General features: G+C 45.5%; 1 protein-coding gene across 3 annotated transcripts in view; it reads right to left on the bottom strand.

Moving 5' to 3' along the window:
* LOC141917860 (polycomb group RING finger protein 3-like) overlaps positions 1–6,647 on the bottom strand; it is a 176,572-nt gene extending 169,925 nt beyond the window's left edge. For 2 of the 3 annotated variants that reach the window (XM_074811472.1, XM_074811475.1), the window contains exon 1: positions 6,513–6,647. The gene's annotated coding sequence lies outside the window, so the exon portion shown is untranslated. The remainder of the gene's footprint in view (positions 1–6,512) is intronic. The other variant, XM_074811474.1, reaches the window with a different exon arrangement.
* Between the last annotated feature and the right edge of the window lie 17,372 nt (positions 6,648–24,019).

Genomic DNA, 24,019 nt, shown 5'->3' with positions numbered 1-24,019 from the left:
TCTGAGAATACAGTCCTGACTTCAAACAGTCTCTATGCCTTAACATTCTGGGTGTAAAGTCATTCCAAATGAACAAAACATTCCATAAGATTTCAAAGTTTCCATTCCACAGGTCAAGCCTACAGATAACTACTGTTAAGTACAACAAATAAACTCAGTGTAATAAAAATAACATGCTACAAAAAATTCTCCTAATAAGTTAGCTGAAGAGCACTGTATTGGCAAAACTATTCCAAGTAATCAATTGACTCACAGCTTCCATTATATCAGTCTGTATACTTGAACTAGTAAATGGCTCCCACTCACCACAAAATTCTGTCTGCACATAATGCATCACACCCCAAGTAATTTGTAGTTAGCTAGTGGGCTCCTACTTTTTACCTTGTTCTTTCAGGTACCAAATTGGGGGGTGGGGAGGGATGGTGTAAGGAAAACACCTTACAAAAAAAAAAAAAGCAGCCCTGGTCATTGTAGTGTTTGCAGGCTATAGGGTTGTGGGGGGGTTTTTTAATGAAAAAAAAAAAATCAAATAGGAACCATTTATACTTTTAGATTAATGTTTGCATGCACATGATATGAGAAGATAGCCAAGATAAAGACACACTAGCCCTATAGATTTTTTTAAACATTAAATCAACATCTCAGTCATGAGATTCTTAGTGTATCCAGCAACAGTACAATAGATAAACAATCCACTGAAGACAGAATATCATACACTGTCTCCTTATATATGTACTAGTTTTGACTGGGATATAGTTAATTTTCTTCATAGTAGCTAGTATGGGGCTATGTTTTAAATTTGCGATGAAAACAGTGTTGATAATGCAGGGATGTTTTAGTTATTGTTGAGCAGTGCTTGAGGCCTTTTCTGTTTCTCACCCCACCCCACCAGTGTATAGGCTGGGGGTGCACAAGAAGTTGGGAGGGGACACAGCTGGGACAGCTGACCCCAACTGACCAAAGGGATATTCCAGACCATATGGCATCATGCTCAGCAATAAAACTAGGGGGGAAGTTGGCGGGGGAATAATGCTTGGGGGCTGGCTGGGCATTGGTCAGGTGGTGGTGAGCAACTGTTTTCATTTGCATCACTTCGTTTTTATTTTCCCATCTCTCTTTTTTTTTTTCCCCTTTTTTCCTTAGAATTTATTGTTATTTCTTTTTAATTATCAAACTGTTTTTATCTCAACCCACAAGAATCTCCCCCATCCTACCACTGGGGGGGGGAGTGAGTGGCTGTGTGGTGCTGGGAAAAAAAAAATTCTCCATTTAATTTATGAACTAAATAATCATTCGCAAGTCAGCAGTTAAATCTTTGTTCCAGTAACCTGAAAAAACCTTGCTCTTAAGCACATACTGCACAGCACACATTCCCCAACACTCACACAAAAGTTTCCCACGATACTATGCTATTCACAAAGCAAATACACCCTCAATTTCACCTAATAATGGTAGTTAATGCCACTAAAATAAGCAGTTTTAATGTTAGTGTCAGTCACAAGGTTAAAACGTAAAATGGTTAACAGCAACCCAAACATGTGAAGATATCATGAATTCCCTTCAAACAAACTCAACCATTTTTCATCTGTGCAAACAAGTTGTTCCATGAACTAACAGAGCTTGGTTTCCTTTGCATTTGTGCCTTTACTTTCCTCAGTCGTAGTAATACCAACATACCCACCCTTGATACCTCCAGCTCTCACCCAAGTCTCCTCAACACTTTCCCCAGCTGACTCCACATTGCCTAACTACAAGCTGGGCAAGAGGCAGTCACAGAATCACAGAATCATTCAGGTTGGAAAAGACCCTTGGGATCATCGAGTCCAACCATCAGCCCTACTCTACAAAGTTCTCCCCTACACCATATCCCCCAGCATCTCATCCAAACAACCCTTAAACACATCCAGGGGTGGTGACTCCACCACCTCCCTGGGCAGCCTATTCCACTCTCTGACCACTCTTGCTGTCAAGATTTTTTTCCTAATGTCCAGTCTGAACCTCCCCTGTTGCAGTTTAAAGCCATTCCATCTTGTTCTGTCACTAATCACCTGTGAGAAGAGACCAGCTCCAACCTCTCTACAATGTCCTTTCAGGGAGTTGTAGAGAGTGATGAGGTCTCCCCTCAGCCTTCTCCTCCTCAAACTAAACAGTCCCAGCTCCTTCAATGGCTCCTCACAGGATTTATTCTCCAGGCCTTTCACCAGCTTCGTTGCCCTCCTCTGCACTCGCTCCAGCACCTCGATATGTCTCTCGTATTGAGGTGCCCAAAACTGGACACAATACTCCAGGTGTGGCCTCACCAGCGCAGAGTACAGGGGGACTATCACCTCCCTACTTCTGCTGGTCACACTATTTCTAATACAAGCCAGGATGCCATTGGCTTTCTTGGCCACCTGGGCACACTGCTGGCTCATGTTCAGCTGCTTGTCAATTAGAACCCCCAGATCCTTCTCTTCCAGGCAGCTCTCCAGCCACACCTCCCCAAGCCTGTAGCCATGCAGGGGGTTGTTGTGGCCCAAGTGCAGGACCTGGCACTTGGCTTTGTTGAAGCTCATCCCATTGACGTTGGCCACCAATCCAATCTATCCAAGTCCCTCTGTAGTGCCTCCCTATCCTCATGCAGATTGACACTCCTGCTTAACTTGGTGTCATCTGTGAACTTACTGATGATACACTCTATGTCCTTATCAAGATCATCAATAAAGATGTTGAACAGAAATGGTCCCAAAACCGAGCCCTGAGGAACACCACTTGTGACCGGCCGCCAGCTGGATTTAGCTCCATTGACCACCACTCTCTGGGACCGTCCAGCCAGCCAGTGCTTGACCCAGCAGACCGTTCGCTCATCCAGGCCATGGGCAGCCAGTTTTTCTATGAGAATTCTGTGGGGAACTATGTCGAATGCTTTTTGAAAATCCAGGTAGATAATATCAACAGCTTTTCCCTCATCCAATAGTTGGGTCATCTTGTCATAGGAGGAGATCAGGTTTGTCAAGCAGGACCTGCCTTTCATAAACCCATGCTGACTAGGCCCGATCCCCTGGTTGTCCATTATATGACTTTCAATGGCCCTTGAGATGACCTGCTCCATGACCTTCCCTGGCACCGAGGTCAGACTGACAGGTCTATAGTTTCCTGGATCGTCCTTTCTGCCTCTCTTGTAGATGGGTGTCACATTTGCTACCCTCCAGTCCAGTGGGACCTCCCCAGTTAGCCATGATTTCAGGTAAATCATGGAAAGCGGCTTGGCGAGCACATCTGCCAACTCTTTCAGCACCCTTGGGTGTAACCCATCCAGTCCCACAGACTTGTGTGCATCCAAGTGGTGTAGCAGGTCTCTGACCACCTCCTCTTCAACTGTGCTGACCTCATTCTGCTTCCCCTCCCCATCTCCCAGCTCACGAGGCTGGGTGTCCAGGGAACAGCCAGTTCCACTGCTAAACACTGAGGCAAAGTAGGCATTGAGCACCTCATGACTGGTTGCCAAAAGCTAACCAGAACAGGTAAGTCTTGAGCTTGCCATACTGTCTCACACGCTCATTTAGGTCCCTTCTCTACCTTTAAAATAATAATAAAAATAAATTGATGGGTGAATAAAGAAAACACATAAGAACTCCATTTCTTTATCCCTCTGCGAAACATAGCACAAATCGTTCACAAGTATGAGGAATGACGAGTGTGTGTGTTTGCAGTTGGTTTTCCAGGGTTTTTTGGTTGTAGGTTTGTTTGTTGTTTTTTTTTAAAGAAGCCCCTAATGATAACATATTAATTGTTATTTAACTATGCCTTTCTAAATGAAGTAAACTGCTCATAGCAAATTCACTTTTTTCAGCTAGCCTGTACCTAGAGACAACATTTGAGAATTACATTTGCCACAGAATAATCTCTAAAAAGAATTTGTGTCAAGTGCTTCAAAAAATAAGTGCAATTTGATGAGCTCTTACTATACAAGGCAGGTTTCAAAAAAAAAAAAAAGTTCTCCAAAGCAGACATGTCTATTCTTATAGATTCTTAAATTCTATGAAAAGAAACATTTTAGAGTTTGCATGCTAACGAAGATAAAAACAAGCATTTTTTTAAGTAATAGGTCTTTCAGACAGAATTTACTCCTCAGAACCAACTCAACTTTCACTTTAAATTAAGTTTTCTTTCTGGTAGAAAAAGGAAAATGGCATTATTTCTCAAGTCATTGTTCTTTTATTCTGTCCTGCAACATGCCTGTAAGACTTTCAGACCTCTGTAATAACAAGTTCCATTCAAATCTTCAATAGCAAATAAGCTTTTTCCATCTCCTAAATTCTCACCACAGGGAATATTTTATATGCTAGCAATTTAAATACAGAAATATTTATTCAGAAGAATAACTCAGCAGAAACACGATTTGAAGAGCAGCAGCAAGTTTTTCCCTCAGCTCTTCAAAATAGACTACATTAAGAACTGCTACATACAGTATCTGTTTCAATCAACAATAAAACACAACAGTACATACTGCAATAATAGCAAGGGTGGGTTTTAATGCAATGCAACCCCACCCTTTCCACCCTTTGATTACATTAACTACTTCAGCATAGCAAGTACATTTAGAACAAAGTCTGCGAGTCTTGACTTTCATCTTCCCAAAACCTGTCTTGTATTAAAATTATTAATTTGCCCTAGAGACAGGACTCCAGTACAAGTCCTGTACCAAGTAATAGATTCTGGAATTGAACAGTGTCTTTCTAGCTGTTAACTTATTTCAATCAAACATTCTAATCTGACATTCCTAGGTCAGTTTTCCCTGGCCTCCCTTCAAACGTGATAGAGTACTTATCAGAGCACAAGGGGGTAGTTTGAACTGTTACTCAACCCTTTTTACTAGTAATATCAAAAAGGAAACAGTTTAAACCACAGGACATTCAAGAGTATCAACATTCTGAAATCCATTGCATCACCAAATACTGCTGATAAAGGCTTTCATTTAGTATCTCCGTCTCAAATCATGTACCAGTCAGACCACTATCCCAATATAAAAGGATTAAGAGTTATATATACACATATAAAAAACCTGAGGAATATTCTACACTCCCATTCTTGCAAGATCTCACTATATTTTCAGTGTTTTTCAAAATGTACATCCACTTTACGGATCATATCTAGCTTAAAGTTTCCATGCAAATATTTTTAATATATTCCTCAAGTAGCTTCCTGGAGAATCCAACATTTTGGTCTAATATTATTTTAGTCCAGAAAGATTGTTATGCACATGATATTTCAAAGTTAGAATGAATGTTTAAATAGCATCTGATTTTTTTTAATTTTTTTTAACCTCCTCATCCACAACTTTAATTCTAAGAAACATCAGTAGACAATTATGTAGTACTCCCAAAAAATACCAAAGCAAAACACTTCTAAAGGAACATTCTAGAGCACACATAGGTAAGCAAACATAATTTCTAGATCTAGGTTTCTCAGTCACCCATATTTCACATCCAGAGGGCAAAAAAGTTACTAAACTGATTTGAGACTATGCATACACAGAGTTATGGAGTATACAACATTTCCTGAAACAAAAATATGTGAACTAGCAAAGAGCATCCAAGTATTATATAATCATAGTATTACAGTATTGTCTCCTGCAGTTTCTAGGATATTCTGAAGTTAAATCAATTACTTTTCAACAAGAGACTGACTGCCATGACAAATTCAACATTTGTAGAATACTACACCGTTCAACAAATACTCGGGGGGGGGGGGGGGGGGGGGGGGGCAATGCAAGACACAAATATACCTTTTTTAATCTACCAGTACTACAATCCCTGCTTCTCACAGGACTTGAAAACCTAAGCCATACACACCATCAAAACCCCACATCTTTGTAATTCAGGTCAGTTATAAAGGAATACACCCACTTCATTCTGACTAGAGACAGGTTCCCTCCCCCTCCCAACAGTGGGGATTTAATCAATGCAAAACCATTAATAGGGGTGGAGGGAGCTCTCTGAACGCGACTCCGACAGCTCTCATCCAAACCCCACCACCACCTCTCCACAAACGTTCCTTATCACCCTGCTGAGCTACACACCTAAGCCAACCCACAGTAATACGAGGTCTCCACGCAAACCAGAGGACAAGAATCTGCTGGCAGGATGAAGGGACACACTGACCAGGCACCCGGAAAGAAAGAAGCGTTACCACTCGTCCAGAAGCCAGGAAGCATAATAACTGGAATAGGAAAGGGAGGGGCGAACACAGAAGGGTGGAAAAAAGGTGGGGGGAGAAGTTTGTGGGTTTTTTTTTTTTTTTTTAAGGAAAATACACCTTTTCTCTTGGTGGGCAAAAGCTACCCTTAAGCACAGAAAAAGGAAGGGAGTTTAAGAAGAAAAAAAGAAAACAACGCTATTAAAATACTATCGAACCCACCGAGACAATAACGTGCATTTTCTACATCACAAAAAGTTCAAGCACAGCCTGCCCACACCCGACCCAGTGTCGTGTCCATCCCGTCCCCCAGCACCGAAGGGCGGCAGACTGACCTGTCAGCAAATGGCAGCGACAGCAACAGAAGAGATGAGCAACGCTGTACCCGGCCGCTAAAAAAAGGGGGAGGGGCAGGAATCTTCTCTTCAGGGGGTTGATTTCCGTCCCCTTTTCCTTCCAGTTCCCCTTTTATTTTTTCCCTACTCCACCAAAAAAAAAAAAAAGAAAAAAATACTTTCTCTCTTTCCTCCTCCTTCCTTCCTTCTTCTCCTCCCCAATATTCCGACCCAGAGTTTAAAACAAAGAGACGGAAATAGCCGATTGCGAACCGAATGAAGCCGAGTGTCATGCATATAGCGCATGCGCACTGTGTGTACACATACGCTCAGGTCTGTATCCTTGCCTCTGTCGAGATATGGGATTGGTTTCGCGTTATCCATTCCTTCTATCCCACTCTGTTATGCGTGTGCTGAAAGGGGAGCAGTGTTTTTCCAGTTCCCCCCTAAGCTCGGGGTGGAGGGTACCTTCTCTGCTGTACTCTGCGTTTCTCCCTAGGGTGGCCCCTGTGGGATTCCCAGCCCAGTATTGCTCCCTCATGCATGCACACTTGTTTTCAGGTAACATCCTTGTATGATATCTTTTTGTCAAGATGGGAGTGATTGGGTGAGGGGTAAGTTTACCCAGAAATAGCCCCTGTGCAATGCATGCTTTTCCCCTGCCCCATTTAGCCTTCTTGACACACAGGGACAGGCACCCTTGGCACTGCTTCCCCCAGACCTGTACCTTCTCCGTATGCAAAGACAAGCACCCCAGAACAATCCTCCCCAAACTTGCACATTTCCACATACAGGGACACTCATCACTGTCACAAATTATGTGATAAACAGGGACAGACATTTTCTGCATGACCCTTCTAATATCTCCCTCACATATTTGGAGGACAAACACTCTTGCAACATACAAGGAAAGATCTCACTGCCACAGTCCACCAACACCCTTATTTACACAGGAATAAATCCTGCACAACCCACCAAGAGCTCTACTCCACCAACAACACCACCCCCCCCCCACCCCCACCCCCAGGACCTAACAACCCTAGTCCTCTATTCATAGCACTAAAAGGCACCAGAACAATCTCCCAACATTAAACTCACACATGCAACCCACCAACTTCTGTACCAGATTCTCTAGGACCCAAATACTCCACCATCTGCACGTGTAGACTTCAGAAACAGCTCACATCCTCTCAAAGATACACTCACATTTTAAGAGTCCAGAAAATGGATGTCCGGTTCCTAACAGTACCAACATTCCGCAGACTGTAAAGATGAGTTTAATTTTTCAAAATAATTAAATTAATAAATAAGACTTACATTCTGGACAATTTTTATGCTTTCAGATTTCAGTGTTAAAAGCCGTATCATATTCCAAAATTTTCTTCAGAAGCATATAGATTGCTTTGTTTTTTAACATCCTCCCCCAAATAATCACATACTTCTGTAAGTTGAAGCTTTAAGTAGTCCACCAGTTACAATGAAACTTAAACAGGAGCTGGGAATGCTGGTGACAAGATATTTGCAATTTTTCATTGGGGTGCATAAATCAAACACTTCAACTGAAAGCCCTGCTGAAAGACAAAGCATGAGGACAAATTTGCAAAGCAGGAACTGAGGTTGAGTTCACACCACATAGCTGAACACTAAGATTACAAAGACAAGTACTCAAAAATTAACCTTTCCAGGGTCATCTGTAGCTTCCCTATTATACATGTTTTCTATGTAATCTAGATACATATCTTCACATTTATACACACACACACAAAGACTAAGCCACAGTACAGTCTGCTTCCACTTTGGCTAAGGCAACTAGAAACAGGATGTTGTGTGGCACATTCCTAGATGTTTTGCCAGCAGGTTAACAATCCACTGTGTCTTAAATGCAGTGTATATCATGAATTTAGGGTCCATGTTTAGCTCTAGGAATAGTTATCCAGATGCTATGGTATGGTAAAAAGGCACATGCCAACACTATAGATTTGCCATACATAGCTTCAAGGTCTGTGTATCTAAGCAGGTGAGTCCTGTCTGTCAGATACCTAAATTCTGTTCCCAATTTGACCACAAAAGACTTGGCAAAAATCTTTACCTATATAGGTATATGCTACATTGCAAGGGGGGACTGCTGCCTGCCTTCTGTATTTAGGGTTCAAGAAGCCAAAAGCAACAGTAACAAACTACATAAATATATGTGGAAATTAGAAACTGGACACCTGTTTCTTTACAGCCCTAATATTTCCAGATTCAAACACTGCAGTTGCGGAAAAAATATTAAATCTAGTCTATAGCTTCAGCACTGTTAGGTTATGTGATAAAGCTCATCTGCACACCCACAGAGGATCTCAGAGAGACAGTGGCAGGAGGGGGAGCCCAAATAATACCCTGCCAGGCTACACCCAGGCCCATCACAGGGTCCATCAGCAGATCAGAGGCTGCACAAGCCCAGAGGAGCACAGGAACACACAATGGTAGGCAGGAACCCAAATCAGGGACTCCCGAGGAACAAACATCTTGTCCAAGCCCCTTCCAGGGCTGTCCCAGCAGAACCATCAGCCCCATTGTCTAGGCATGAAACCCATCACTATGAGACATCGGGAGCAACTCTCCAGATAACCTTTTGGACTAGAGGGGGTTGCTGCCTAGGGGTGGGACATATTATGGGATGCAGGGGAAAAGCAGTTTGGGATGGTATATGACTTACTATGGGTGTTTAGGGGAGGAACCAAAGGCGGAACAAGGGAGCGGTTTAGGTGATTTGGGGAGGAACAAGAGTGGGAAAATAGAGGGGTAAGGGCATAAAAGGGCCAGTTGGGTGTAAATACTGGGCTGGTCAGTACACTTGCCTGGCTATGCCCAGAGCCTGATCTACTTATTAAATTCCTTTCTAACTCTTTACTGGGTGGGGGCTCTCTATTCTGTGTGCATGTGTGTGTATGGAGATCTGAATGCCAGCAACTGGAGTCAGACCACAAGTTGGAGGGCCCATGTGTCCATGGTGCCAATGACTGGAGCAAGTGAGGATGCATGAGTGTATGATCACTTGCAAAGCTCAAGCCGGACTAGTTGGAGAATAGGTAAAGTGCCCTGGGAGAAAGGGGGTGAGTGGATCTCTAAGGGCCAGTTCTGGGTATGAGAGTACCTGTGTATCTCTAGGGGCAAGAGCCCAGGAGGGCCTGCTGTGGGGCCAGGGGAAGTCCTGGTCAGTTGTGTATTTGTGACAGTCTATACCACCAACTGGAGTAGGGCTGCAGCCTTGGGTACTCCTATGTCCAAGTGCCAGCAACTGGGGAGACTGGGATCCAGGGGCCAGTCTGAGCCCAGATGCTGGAGGGATCAACCTTGTACATATGTGTACATATATTCTCACTAGTGGACTTCTATCCTGTCCAGCCCGAGAGGGGAGCAGGATGAGGCCATTGGTGCTGTCAGTGTTCGTGTGGGTGCTATGAGTGTCTGTGATTTGTGTGGCCAGCCATGTATATATGTAGCATATATGTCTGTATGTGTGCCTGCTGGGAACACATCTTCAGCCTCGCTACTGATTGGACCTGGGGACATGGAGCAGCAGAATCACAATCATCAAGGTTGGAAAAGACCTTGAAGATCATCCAGTCCAACCATTAACCTCACACTGACCGTTCTCAACTCCACCAGATCCCTCAGCGCTGGGTCAACCCGACTCTTCAACCCCTCCAGGGATGGGGACTCCCCCCCTGCCCTGGGCAGCCCATTCCAATGCCCAACAACCCCTTCTGCAAAGAAATACTTCCTAAGAGCCAGTTTAAACCTTCCCTGGCGCAAACTGAGGCCATTCCCTCTTGTCCTATCACTTGTTACTTGCTTCAAGAGACTCATCCCCCCCTCTCTGCACCCTCCTTTCAGGGAGTTGTAGAGGGTGATGAGGTCTCCCTTCAGCCTCCTCTTCTCCAGACTAAACAACCCCAGTTCCCTCAGCCGCTCCCCATCAGACCTGTGCTCCAGACCCTGCACCAGCTTCGTTGCCCTTCTCTGGACACGCTCGAGTCATTCAATGGCCTTTTTGGAGTGAGGGGACCAAAACTGAACACAGTCATTGAGGGGCGGCCTCACCAGTGCCGAGTACAGGGGTAAGATCCCTTCCCTGTCCCTGATGGCCACGCTATTTCTGATACAAGCCAGGATGCCATTGGCTTTCTTGGCCACCTGGGCACACTGCTGGCTCCTGTTCAGCCGGCTGTCAATCAACCCCCCCAGGTCCCTCTCTGACTGGCAGCTCTCCAGCCACTCCTCCCCAAGCCTGTAGCGCTGCTGGGGGTTCTTGCGGCCCAAGTGCAGAACCCGGCATTTGGCCTTATTGAAACTCATACAGTTGGCAAGCTGTAGAATCATAGAATCGTTTGGATTAGAAGAAACCTTTAAATGTCATCTAGTCCAACTCTCCTGTCATGCACAAGGACATATTTCACTATATTTGGTTGCTCAAAGCCCTGTCCAACCTGACCTTGAACACTTCCAATGATGGAACATCCACAACTTCTTTGGGGAACTTGTCCCAGTGTCTCACCACCCTCATCATAAAAAATTTCTTCCTTATGTCCAATCTAAACCTACCCTCTTTCAGTTTAAAACCGTTGCCCCTGGTCCTATCACTACAGGCCCTGGTAAAAATTCTTTCTCTGTCTTTCTTATAAACCCCATTTATATATTGAAAGGCTGCAATAAGGTCTCTGCAGCCTTCTCTTCTCCAGGCTGAACAACCCCAACTCTCTCAGACTTTCTTCAGAGGAGAGGTGTTCCAGCCCTCTGATCATTTTTGTGGCCCTTCTCTCAATCCACTCTAACAGCTTCATGTCTTTCTTGTGCTGGGGACCCCAGAGCTGGATGCAGTACTCCAGGTGGGGTCTCATGAGAGCAGAGGGGGAGAATCACCTCCCTCAACCTGCTGACCATGCTTCTTATGCAGCCCAGGATATGATTGGCTTTCTGGACTGCAAGCAGACATTGCCAGCTCATGTCCATCAGTATCCTCAAGTCCTTCTCTTCAGGGCTGCTCTCAATCCATTCAGCCCCCAGCACTGATATTAGGGATTGCCCCAACCCAGGTGCAGGAACCTGTGCTTGGCCTTGTTGAACTTCATGAGGTTCGCAGGGACCCACTCCTCAAGCCTGTCAAGGTCCCTCTGGATGGCACATCCCTTCCCTCTAGGGAATCAACTGCACCACTCAGCTTGGTGTTGTCTGCAAACTTGCTGAGGGTGCACTCAGTCCCACTGTCTATGTCACTGATGATGATATTAAACAGTATTGGTCCCAATATGGACCCCTGAGGGGCACCATTCGTTACTGGTTTCCACTTGGACATTGAGCCATTGACTGTAACTCTTTGGACACAACCATCCTCTGTAAAAAATGACTGTCCTATGTGGCCATTCCCACATGTGAAAGACCAGTTTCTTATGATGTGGTAGGTTGACCTTGGCTGGATGCCCAAACCCATCCAGCTGCTCTGTCATCCCTCCTCCTCAACAGGATGGGGGGAAGAAAATAAGACAGAAAAGCTCATGGGTCAAGATAAAAACAGGGTGTCACGTCCCGCTCAGATGAGGGAGACAAGTGACTCAGATTCGCAAATCCCCAACAGAGCAGACAATGGTGAGACAAGTCTCAAAGTCCAAACATTTATTAACTACCCACAATGTACTAATTGAACACACGATAGTTGGCTAAGTATATAACGAGTTGTGGCAAGCAATACAGTATGCCTTGCATTGCTTAATGGGAAAGGGAAAAGAGGGAGATAGAGGGAATGGGGAAATACAGATCACCGGTCTGGGTTTCTGCGTCAATCCCACCAGCGAGGGTTCCAGGAGGCATTCGTCTTCTTCGCTTCACTGCACTCTCCAGGCTCCCCCCCCCCTCCTTCCCCCCCCTTGATTTATACCCACTTTCCTTGGGTCCGTCCCCTAGGTCGACCCACATACCTACGTATCCCATGTACGGGGAGGGGTAAGGTGTTTCATGGGATGATGTAATTAGCATGATCATGTTAGCCCTCGTTAGCATATTGAGGGGTGTTAACTTTAATATGCATTTTGTGGATAATGAAGCAAAGGTCATTCACCGGACAGATGGCCCTTGAAGTTTGGGCCAGGTGCACCAGAGCAGAGCTGTCCTGTCTCCACAGGGCTCCCTCCTCCAGTCCCATCTTGTGTTATTGGGGCAGCCTTATCAGCTCCAACCTCCACAGAATGCACCCTGTGACTCATAGTTTTGTCTTGCGAGTGTTTGAGGCATTTCTTTGATCAGCCTCAACTTTCGCTTTCTCAGGCTGTTTTTCTTAGTTTATTGCAGGCCTGGTTTCTTGTCTCTCACACAGGGAGATCACTTACCAGTTACCATCATGGGCAAAACAGACTTAACTTGGGAAAATTAATTTAATTTATTGCCAATTAAAAATAGGATGGTAAGAAACAAAGACAAAAACTAAAACACCTTCCTCACCACCTCTCTTTTTTTCACAGACTCAGCTTCACTCCTTCATTCCCAGTCCTGACTCCTCTACCTCTTCCCTGCCACCACTCACAGCAGCACAGGGGGGATGGGAAATGGGGGGTTGCCATCAGTTCATAACTCTTCATCTCTGCTGCTCCCTCCTCAATTTTCCCCTGCTCCAGTGCAGGTCCATCCCATGCGCTGCAGTCCTTCAAGAAAATCTCCAGTGTGGGTCCTCTTCACAGGCCACAGTTCCTGTTAGGAGAGCCTGCTCCATCATGGGATCTCCATGGACTGCAGTTCCTTCAGAGAATATCCACCTGCTCTGGCATAAGTTCCTCCATGGGATGTAGTGTGGACATCTGCTCCAGCATGGTCCTCTCCACGGGCTGCAAGGAAATATCTGCTCCAGTGCCTGAAGCACCTCCTCCCCCTCATTTTTCTCTGACCTTGGTGTCTGCAGGATTGTTTCTCTCACTTTTTTTTTCCATACTCCTCACTGCCTGTGCAGCATTTTTACCCTTTCTTAAATGTGTTTCACAGAGGCACCACCAGCTTCTCTAAATGGCTTTCCTTTGGCCTGTGGTGGGTCTGTTGTCCCTCAAACAGGGTTCGTTACCCGGTGTGCAAAAGCTAATCTCACACACAGAGCTGAGATATCAGTTTTATTTCATAGTTGCACAAGGATGGGTGCTAGGTGGTAATTCCACAAAGCTAGCACACCACACAAAAGAACTTCAAAATATTTATACACTCCAAACTACATGATTACATAATTAGTACAATGATTATTGGTTAGTTACTTACCACTTCTATCCCTCATTGGTTAGTAACATGCTCACTTCGATTTAAAGTTACAGTGAGTTTTTAATTTTCTGAGCACTCTCAAAGGGTGAGGGTCTTTATTCGGGCAGGGATCTTCGAAGCAGTGGGTGTTATTTTTACTATTATAATGAGGATAGTTCTTCCAAAGGACGCTCTAATCTCCAGTTAAACTAATTCACGTTCAACTGTTTTAATGAGCTTCCATGTTCCAGGATGTTTCTCTTCTTCAAGGACGGTAGTTCCTGATCAGAAGTTCCTTGCTAATTATCGTCAACGGTATGAAGAACATACTGACCTAGCTGATGTGTCTAATCTGTCCTTGAATTTGATGAGGAACACTTGTATAGACAGTAATACGTACTATGTGCCCTTGGGTGTGATGAGAAACATTTGCGTGGCCTGCAATGTGTGATGAGAAACAGTTATGCAGCCTCCAGGTCGATGTTTTACACCAGGACATGCTAGTCCATTATGATGCCAGTAAGAAAGTCACTCAGATTCTGTAAGGAATAATTTAAAAGACTATTTATTAGAGCTAACACTGTAAAGAGAGAATAGCATAGATAATCATACACCCCTTTACATGTTGGGAGCCCTGAGTGGTGTAGCATAAAACAGGACTCCAACCAACATGCAGCATACCATGCAGTCACTGTCCATAGCAGAGTTTCTTCCCTTTTAGTCTTTCAAGCTATTATAGGTTTTCTTACAAGGAAACAGCTGCATTTATCATATCTACAATCAAACAGAAATTATGTTCATGAGAACTTAGAATCATAGAATCTTGGAATCATTTAGGTTGGAAAAGACCTTTAAGATCATCGAGTCCAACCGTAATCCTAACACTGCCAAGTCCACCACTAAACCATGTCCCTAAGCACCACATCTACACGTCTTTTAAATACCAGGGATGGTGACCCAACCACTTTCCTGGGCAGCCTGTTCCAACGCTTGACAACATTTTTGGTGAAGAAATTTTTTTATAAAATATGGTAACACTTCTCGTTGTCCCATTCTGTCTGTTAAGTGTCGTTGTTAGTGTTTTAAATTAAAGTGATGCCTTTTTTTTTCTTTCCATAAGGAGCCTATCTTTCGCCTGTGACTGTTAAATAGGTGAGCTACGTCTTCCTGTCCTTATCTCAATTCCTGAGCCTTTTGATTAATTATCTCCTTCCCAGGGTTGAGGGGGAAGGGGTGAGTGAATGGCTTCATGGTGATTTGTTGCCTTCTGGGCTTAAAACACGACATGGCCATACCAGGGTAGGAAGCTTTCTCTTCACATCTTTAACCCAGGCCCCAGGGAGGTAGCAGAATTCCCAAAGAAGTTAGTCCGGTCTGCATATTGGGCCTTCTGTTACCCTCAGAGGAGAGTCTCCTATGAGAGTGACCTATCTTTTCTTCTTTATGGAAGCAGTTTTGACACAGGGCATAGACTGACATAACCTTGGCAACATCTCCAAGCTAGGTGAACCATCGTCCTCGTTACTGTTTAGTTCCACTTGCAGAGCCTCATGCCTATTATACAAGGGCACCTAGGAAGATGGAGTAGTCACAGAGGAGACATGCCTGCTGTGCCAGGCAGGAACTTGTTACCATTCCCCCCTATACCTAAAGTCACTGTGTTCAGCCCGATGGAGAGAAGATAGGGAATCCTCCATATCATGCGCCCTATCTGCCTGTTGGGCCTGTCCCAGGGAAGGTAGGATGCGATTCCAGTACTCTGTCTCCCTCTCGGACTCCATGATACTCCTCAAGCTATTCAACTGATTGCGGATATATAATCCTTTTAGACATAAACCGTTGACCAAGTCTGGGACTAAGTCTGGATCCAGCCACGCCTAAACTCCCCCCTGAGAAGGAGTTTAGAACACAAGGGGGTCCTTTCTGATCTTCATGACTCAAACAGGAGTGTCTCCTTGACAATTTTGTCTGACCTGTCCTCTACGCAGTAAATACTCAAGGGTACCTTGCCACTGAATCTTGTTAAACCGCTGTCGCGTTTACCATTGAACTTTGTTATCTCACTGTCTTATATCAATGAAATATACTGTTGCTTCTCTCTTGTGAGTGAAGTGCATCGCTCCATCTGCAACAACATTTTACTGTGAAGAACTTCAAGAAGTGAATTGTGATGAGGACATAATCTACAAAATTGAGAAGATCATCACAGCAAAAGGGAAAGGAAGGAAGAAATGTCTGCTGATGGAGTGGTATGGCAGGCCCCAGAAATTTAACAGTTGGATAGAAGCCTCCCAAGTCCAGGACATCTAGTGATTGGGGTTGGAGTGGGAGGAAATAGAAGGATGGCAGATGGGCGTTTCTACATCACGCTACCCAGCAATGCCAGCACCAGAATCTTCCCACAGAACCCTAGCTTGAACCTTACCATACAGATGGTGAGGCCCCTGGAGCTCTCGGGCAAGTGGGAGGTAGGGCTTGTGGAAATACAGTACTCACGCAGCTGGAATAACATCAACAAAGATGCCATCTTTGAAGTAGCGTAACAGGGCAAGACATGGCATTATACTCTGCGGAAAGGCTTTTACCCATCTCTCTCCATGACGATGGATCATATGAACCATCTTATTAACACCCACAGCAAAGCTTCAGCCATTGACTCTCCAGCAATAGATCTGGTCCATGACCGCGTCATAAGGAAATCCCCATCCCCCTGTGCTGCTTGGGAGGAGGAGGTAGAAGAGTCAGGAGTGAAGGTGAGCCTGGGAAGAAGGGAGGGTGTCACGACCCGGACTGGGAGTCCAGGGAGTTGTAACAGTTCTGTGATCCCCTTGGGTTAAATTAAGGTGAAACGACACCAAATGACCAGTTAAAATGTTTTACTTGCGGTAGAAAGCAATTTAAACTTGGAAAAGGATAGTAAGCAATGTGGTCTCTTATAAATCTATAAGAAAGAAAAGAAAGGAAAGGAAAGAAAAAGAAAGGAGAGTAAGAGAGTCAAAGAAATCCCGATCACCACCCGAGGATCCAGCGTTGTCTCAGGTCCAGTAATCTTGGGTGGTGGGTGCACCCGCAGAAAGTTTTCTGTTGCCTTTTAAGTTCATCTTATCAGCTGATTAGCATACTAGACAAAGAGAGGCAGGTGTTCTACAAACTCATTTCCATGAGAGATGAGGAAAAAGGTGGAGGGAGAATGGGTTCTGCACATACAATGGGGTGCGCCAATCCCCTTGTCCAATTGAGTCGATGGTTGTGCTCACCCTGCCCACCTTTGGTTTTTCCTCAGTTCTCACAGATTTTTGCTGACTTCCTGCTTCTTGAGCAATCATCCGGCCTCTGGGGCAGAAATGCTCACCTCTTATCAGGCCTTGTCACCTCTTCGGGCTTACACAATGGAGCCAATGATTAGTGGTCCTTGTGCTTGATGAGAAACATTTGGTTTCACTCAGTCCACGTTTCCCCCCTTTGAGGCTTATCTAAGGAGTTTGCCAATACAGCTGCAAGGGAGTGGGGGGTGCATCCTTCGATACACTCCCGCTTCCTTGGGGGACATTCCTTAGACTAATCACAAAGGCCACAGCTTGTCTTTGATGTTTTCTGTGTCAATGAATGTTTGAGGCTTTACTTTGTTCAGTTCCTTACAGAGGGGTGGGAGGAAGGTGTTGGTCTTTTTTGGAAGATTTGGTCTTATTTCTCACTGTCCTACTTTGTTACAATAAATTGGCAATAAATTAATTTCCCCGAGTCATGTGTGTTTTGCCCATGACGGAAATTGGTAAGTGATTGCCCTGTCCTTATCTTGACCCACGAGCCTTTCGTCATATTTTCTCCCCCTGTCCTATTGATGGTGGGGAGTGATAGAGCGGCTTGGTGGACACCTGGTGAACAGCCAAGGTCAACCCACCAGAGAGAGTTAACAGCTGCCTGTAAGACTGTTAGGGATGCGGGCTTGTGCTATATGTGTTTTCTTCTCATTTGGTCATTGATAACATTATAGGACATTGGGAAAAGCTCTAACTGAGTGAGGAGGGAGAAGACAAAAGTGTACTGTGAACTGCTTGCATTCCTGCCCAGGCCTGCAGCAGTCAAAGAAAGGAGAGCAGTGTTCAAGGAAAAAAAAGAGGCTGGAGAAGCCTGACTGATGATCGACACCCCTCATACCCTGTTAATAAAGTTTCACTGTGCATGGGTTAAATTCATTGTTCAGTGTTTTATTTTTTGTGTGTGTGTGTGTGTGTAGTAGTGGTGTGTCAGTAGATGTGACATAGATATGTCTACTGACACACTGATTTTATTAAAAGACATTTATAGTGCTCTGGAGGAGGCAGGAAGCTCTGGAGGTTTTAGAAGAAACAAGGTGAGTGTGGCAGAGGTGGATACTCCATGGCAGGCAGACTTGGTGGATAGGCAACAGTTTTCCAAACACAACGATGGTGTTAAGTACTTCTTAACAGTGACTGATAGACGCACTATCAAATCATGCCTGGGCCATTGGTCTAAAAGGCAAAATGGGTTCTGAAATAGCTGGGGATTTTAAAACCACTTTTAGTAGGGGGCCCATGCCTCAGAAGTTACAGACAGACTGAAGAAATAAATTTCTAAGCAAGCCTTTAAACAAGCATTTAAAGCAGTATGATGTTTACCGCTTTGTTACTAATAATGAAGTGAAAGCCTCTGTTTATAGAGGGTTTAAAGAGGACGCTCAAAACAAAGATATTTTACAGCACCTGACACTCTGACTACATTGTTGTGTTGTCAGAGTTTATAAAGAGCTAATAGCCATGGCTTTCACAGAAGTGTCAGAACCAGGCCTGTGGATGTGAACTCTTCAAACTCTGCAAGGGTTTGGAAAAATGTATGTGGGGGCGTATTTAAAATGAGAGAATCTGCACCCCTGCTCAGAAAGGGAGACCAGGTGGAGGTGCTCAACACAGCTCAAAATGGATGAAAAGCCCTACCCTGTATCCTACAACAGGGGACCTAGCACAGCGGGCAGGTGTGTGGTAGCATGGTGACCACCCAGCAAAAAGCAGTGTCCTCTGCTTCTCCTGAGCTTCTAGCACCCAGCAGAACCAATGCAGCCACACAGACAGAGCTCCTGTTAAAGCACATGACCGCCCAGGCTTCAGACTGGGGGGGGGGTGTGTGTGTGTGTGTGTGTGTGTGTGTGGTGTGCGAGGATATTCCTGGAGATGGAGGGCGACAGCAAGCAAGCCTGTGGGAGGTGTGATCAGGTAGATGAAGTACTCTGCCTGGTGGTTGAGCTTCAGGAGGGGGTGGGCAGACTGAGGAGCATCTGAGAGTCTGAGAAGGAGATCGACCAATGGAGCTGTGCTCTGCCATCTCTGGTACACACACACACCAACTCGGCATGGCCACTATGGAGGTAGGTCCAGGCTCTGTTTTGTGCCAGGAGGAAAGCAGTGTTACGAGGGATAGGGAGGAGTGGTAGCAGGTTGCTGCACGGAACTGTAAGAGGAACTCTTCCTTACCCTCTCAGCTACCTTTACAGAATAGGTATGAGGCCCTGGGTATGGTAGATGAAGCACATAATGAGATAGGAGGAACCTGTGCAAGCACCATCACCAAGGTCAGATCAACCAACCCCTCGCAACAAGACCTGCATGAAGACCAATGCTGAGAAGAAACAATGACGAGTTATGGTCATAGGTGGCTCCCTCCTGAGCGGAACGGAGGCACCCATTTGCAGACCGGACCCTCTTTTCAAGGGACCTTGCTGCCTCCCTGGGGCCTGAATCAGGGATGTCCCCAGTTGACTGATGAGCTTAGTACAGCCTTTGGACTATTACCCACTCCGGCTCTTTCATGTGGGTACTAATGATGTTGCAACAAGAAGTCTAAGGCTGATCAAAAGAGATCTTAGGGCCCTGGGAAGAATGCTAAAAGATTCGGGAGCACAGGCTGTGTTTTCCTCAATCCTCCCAGTAATGGGGAAAGACTTTGGAAGAAGCAAGTGTGCCCAAGACATCAATACCTGGCTCCAGGACTGGTGCCTCTGCCAGAACTTTGTTTTTTATAACCATGGAAGAATGAGTCTTTGAGGCACAAGGTATGCTGGGGCCTGATGGGGATCCACCTGTCCCCATGGGGGAAAAGCTTCTTTGCTCCTAAGCTGCTGGGACTGATTGAGAGGGCTTTAAACTAGAATCAATGGGGGAAGGGGATACCAACAGGAGAGCTGTAGGTAAGCCAAGGGTTGGCATGGCATCACCTGGGGGTAGCAACGCTAATGTGAGCATTTACACTGCTCCTTGGAGTGCTGAGGGCTTAGGAGCACATCTGAAATGCTTGTACACCAACACATGCAGTATGAGAAACAAACGGGATGAACTAGAAGGCATTGGTCAGTTCCCAGAGCTATGATGTCATTGGTATTAGTGAGGCTTGGTGGAATGAGTCCCATGACTGGAGTGCTGGGATGGAGGGCTACAGGCTGTTCAGGAAGGATAGGCAGGGCAGGTGAGGCAGAGGAGTTGCACTGTATGTAAGGGAGAGGCTTGATTGTACAGCCCTTACAGTTAGTGACGATGTGGTTGAGAGCCTCTGGGTGAGGATTAGGGGGATGGAAAACAAAGCAGATGATGTAGTGGGTGTCTACTGCTCAGCCAGGATGATAGCACTGATGAGTTACTCTGTAGGCAATCAGGAGAAATCTCTGTATTGGTAGCCCTTGTCCTTATGGGAGACTTCAACTTCCCAGGCATCGACTGGGAATACTATACTGCTGTGACAAGCAAGTCTGGGAAATTCCTGAAGTTTGTGGAAGATAACTTCTTGTCGCAAGTACTCAGTGATCAACTAGGAAAAATGCCCTCCTAGACTTGTTATTTGTGAATAGAGAAGGACTCGTGGGAGATGTGATGGTAGGTGGCTGTCTTGGCCACAGTGATTGCACAATAGTTGAGCGAGTTTAAAATTTTTGGTGTAGTGAGAAAAAGGGTCAGCAGAGTTTCTACACTGGATTTCAAGAGAGCAAACTTTAAGCTACTCAGGGAGCTACTTAGGAGAGACTCCTGGGAATCTGCTTTTGAGGGCTTAGGAGTCCATGAGTGTTGGCCAGTTTTTAAGAACCACCTTTTAAAAGCACGGGAGCAAGCAATTTCATTGTGTCGAAAGTCAAGCAAGGAGGGCAGAAGACCAGCTTGGCTGAACAAGGAACTCCTTGAGGAAAAAGAAATTGTGTGATGTCTGGAAGCAAGGTCAGGCTTTGCAGGAAGATTACAGAGCTGTGGTTCGCATATGCAGGGACAAGGCACGAAAGGCCAAAGCTGAACTAGAGTTGAAACTGGCCAGTGTTGTGTCAGACAACAAGAAGAGCTTTTTTAAGTACATTAATAGCAAGAGGAGGTCAAAAGAAAGCATTAGGCTGATGCTTGTTGAAGATGGTCACCTGACAAATAGGGTTGAAGAAAAAGCGGGGGCATTCAATGCATTTTTTGCTTCAGTCTTTAATAATACTGACAGACCTTGGGCTGCCCGGTCCCCTGAGTTGGAGGACTACGAGTGTGGGAACAGTGACTTTCCATTTGTGGGCACTGAAATTGTAAGGAACCAGCTGTATCAGCTGAATGTTCACAGGTCCATAGGGCCTGATGGGATTCATCCCAGAGTACTGACGGAGCTAGTGGATGTTATGGCAGGATCCCTCTCGATCATCTACCAAAGGTCTGGGGAGGTCCTCGCTGACTGGAAGCTAGCCAACATTACTCCACTTTACAAGAGGGGCGTGAGGGAAGACCCGGGAAACTACAGACCTGTTAGTCTAACCTCAGTTCCTGGAAAAATTTATGGAGAATCATACTGGGTTCTATTGAAAGGCATTTAAAGAGCAATGCAATCATCAGGTGCAGTCAACACGGGTTCACAAAGGGAAAGTCCTGTTTAACTAATTTAACGTCCTTCTATGATTAGTGGGTGAAGGGAAGGCAGTGGATGTAGTTTTTCTGGATTTCAGTAAGGCTTTTGGTACTGTCCCTCACAGCATCCTTCTGGACAAGTCGTCCAAACTGTGGGATGAGCAGGTTCACAGTGTGCTGGGAGAAGAACTGGCTGAATGGCAGGGCTCAAAGGGTTGTAGTGAATGGGGCTACATCTGGCTGGCAGCTAGTCACCAGCAGTGTTCCTCAGGGCTCAATCCTAGGGCCAGTCCTGTTCAATGTTTTTATCAGTGATCTGGATGCAGGAGTTGAATGCACCATTAGCAAGTTTGCTGATGATACTAAACTGGGAGGTGCTGTTGACTTGCTCAAGAGACAAGAGGCCTTGCAGAAGGTTCTAGATAAATTGGAGCATTGGGCAATCATCAATGGCATGAAATTTAACAAGAACAAATGCTGGATTCTGCACCTGGGACGGAATAACGCCAGACACAAGTATAGATTGGGAGAGGAGTGGCTGGAGAGCAGCCCTGCAGGAAGGGATCTGGGGGTGCTGGTCGACAGCAGGCTCAATACGAGTCAGCAGTGTGCCCTGGCAGCCAAGAGGGCAAACCGCAGCCTGGGGTACATCAAACACAGCATAACCAGCCGGTCAAAAGGGGTGATTATCCTGCTGTATTCAGCGTTGGTGCGGCCTCACCCTGAGTACTGTGTGCAGTTCTGGGCCCCACAATTTAAGAAGGCTGTTAAGGTACTCGAATGCGTCCAGGGGAGGGCAACAAAGCTGGTGAAAGAGCTGGAAGACATGTCCTATGAGGAGCGGCTGGGGACTCTGGGTCTGTCTAGTTTAGAGAAAAGGAGGCTGAGGGGTGATCTCATTGCTCTCTACAGCTTCCTGAGGAGGGGAAGTGGAGGGGGAGGTGCTGAGCTCTTCTCCCTGGTATCCAGTGACAGGAACATGGGAATGGCTCAAAGCTGCATCAGGGAAGGTTCAGACTGGACATCAGGAAGCATTTCTTTACCGAGAGAGTGGTCAAACACTAGAACAGGCTTCCTAGAGAGGTGGTCGATGCCCCATGCCTGTCAGTGTTTAAGAGGCATTTGGACAATGCCCTTAATAATATGCTCTAACTTCTGGTCAGCCCTGAATTGTTCAGGCAGTTGGACTAGATGATTGTTGTAGGCTTGGGGGCTTCTCCAGGGATTGCTGCTAAGAAGTTTCTATTTGTGGCAGATATCACCAGAGGGTTCAACTCGCTTTACCTTTACACAGATCTTTTAGAGCACCAGCTTTTTGGTGACTTTGCGGTTCCATTATTGCACTGTGTTCCAAACGGCAGTAATAACGCAATTTTTATGGTGATGTATATGATAAGTTGCACTACGTGCCAGTAAACCACCAGCACATTGACACAATCATCACTGAAATAAAGACTGATCAGAACAAGCATGTCTCATTTTGCTTTGGGAAGGTGACTGAAGCTGCATCCTTGGCCCTGGAAGCCTCTGTTATTTTAAGAAACCATGCCAAAAATGATTGTGGTGAAAAATTATGGGGAACCTGTTCTTGTACATGAATTATTACAGAGCCCACCCCAGTAATGGTCTCCCTGGTTTTCAAGGCGTTCCTGTGATGTATGGTGTGGACATTGGAGGTAGAGTCTGTAGCCTGTTTAGAAAGGCCATGCCGCTTTTGAAAAGGGGTTTGGCAGTTGTTAAACCGGATGTTAAAAATGCTGCTCAAGATATTGCAAAAAATGCATTTGGACATGTTTCCAAGGTTGTCCTGGACAAGTTCGAAACACTGGCAAATCAGGAAGGCTTGGGACTTGTTTGTATTCAAAGAAAAAGCCTTAAAAGAAAGAGAGCCATGACATACCCCTGGAGGAAAGGCCTACCCCAGCCCTTTAAAAGAGAAAGGATGAGGGGTGCCAGACAACAGTCTGGCCAGGTCAAGAAGAAGAAAAAGAATAGCAAGCTAGACTGAACAGTTGCAAAAGAAACAAAAAAACCCAGAGAAAGAGAGCCCATCCTACTGCTAGAAAAGGAGATATGTTTTTAAAGGGATAGCTTTCGTTCATGGCTGCTCAGAAGAATGTGCCATTTCTGAGCTGGATTGGTCCCCAACGCAGACCAGCACTGGTAAAAGCCTGTTTATTGAGGTGCCTCTGCTTTCCGCTATTGTGGCCTTTTTCATGGCTGGGAGCGGGGTAGATGACATAGATCTGAACAACACTGCTATATCTTTGCCACAAGATTGTAGAAGCAGATGAGTCCAACCTTGGTGCTGGTGAGGCTGTGGGCCTCGTGAATTGCCTGCTCACCTCTCTTTTCAGCTGTGGGATGTGGAGTGCA

This window comes from Strix aluco, chromosome W (genome assembly GCF_031877795.1).
Source record: "Strix aluco isolate bStrAlu1 chromosome W, bStrAlu1.hap1, whole genome shotgun sequence".
Classification (NCBI taxonomy): domain Eukaryota; kingdom Metazoa; phylum Chordata; class Aves; order Strigiformes; family Strigidae; genus Strix; species Strix aluco.
This window is presented reverse-complemented; position numbering and strand designations above follow the sequence as displayed.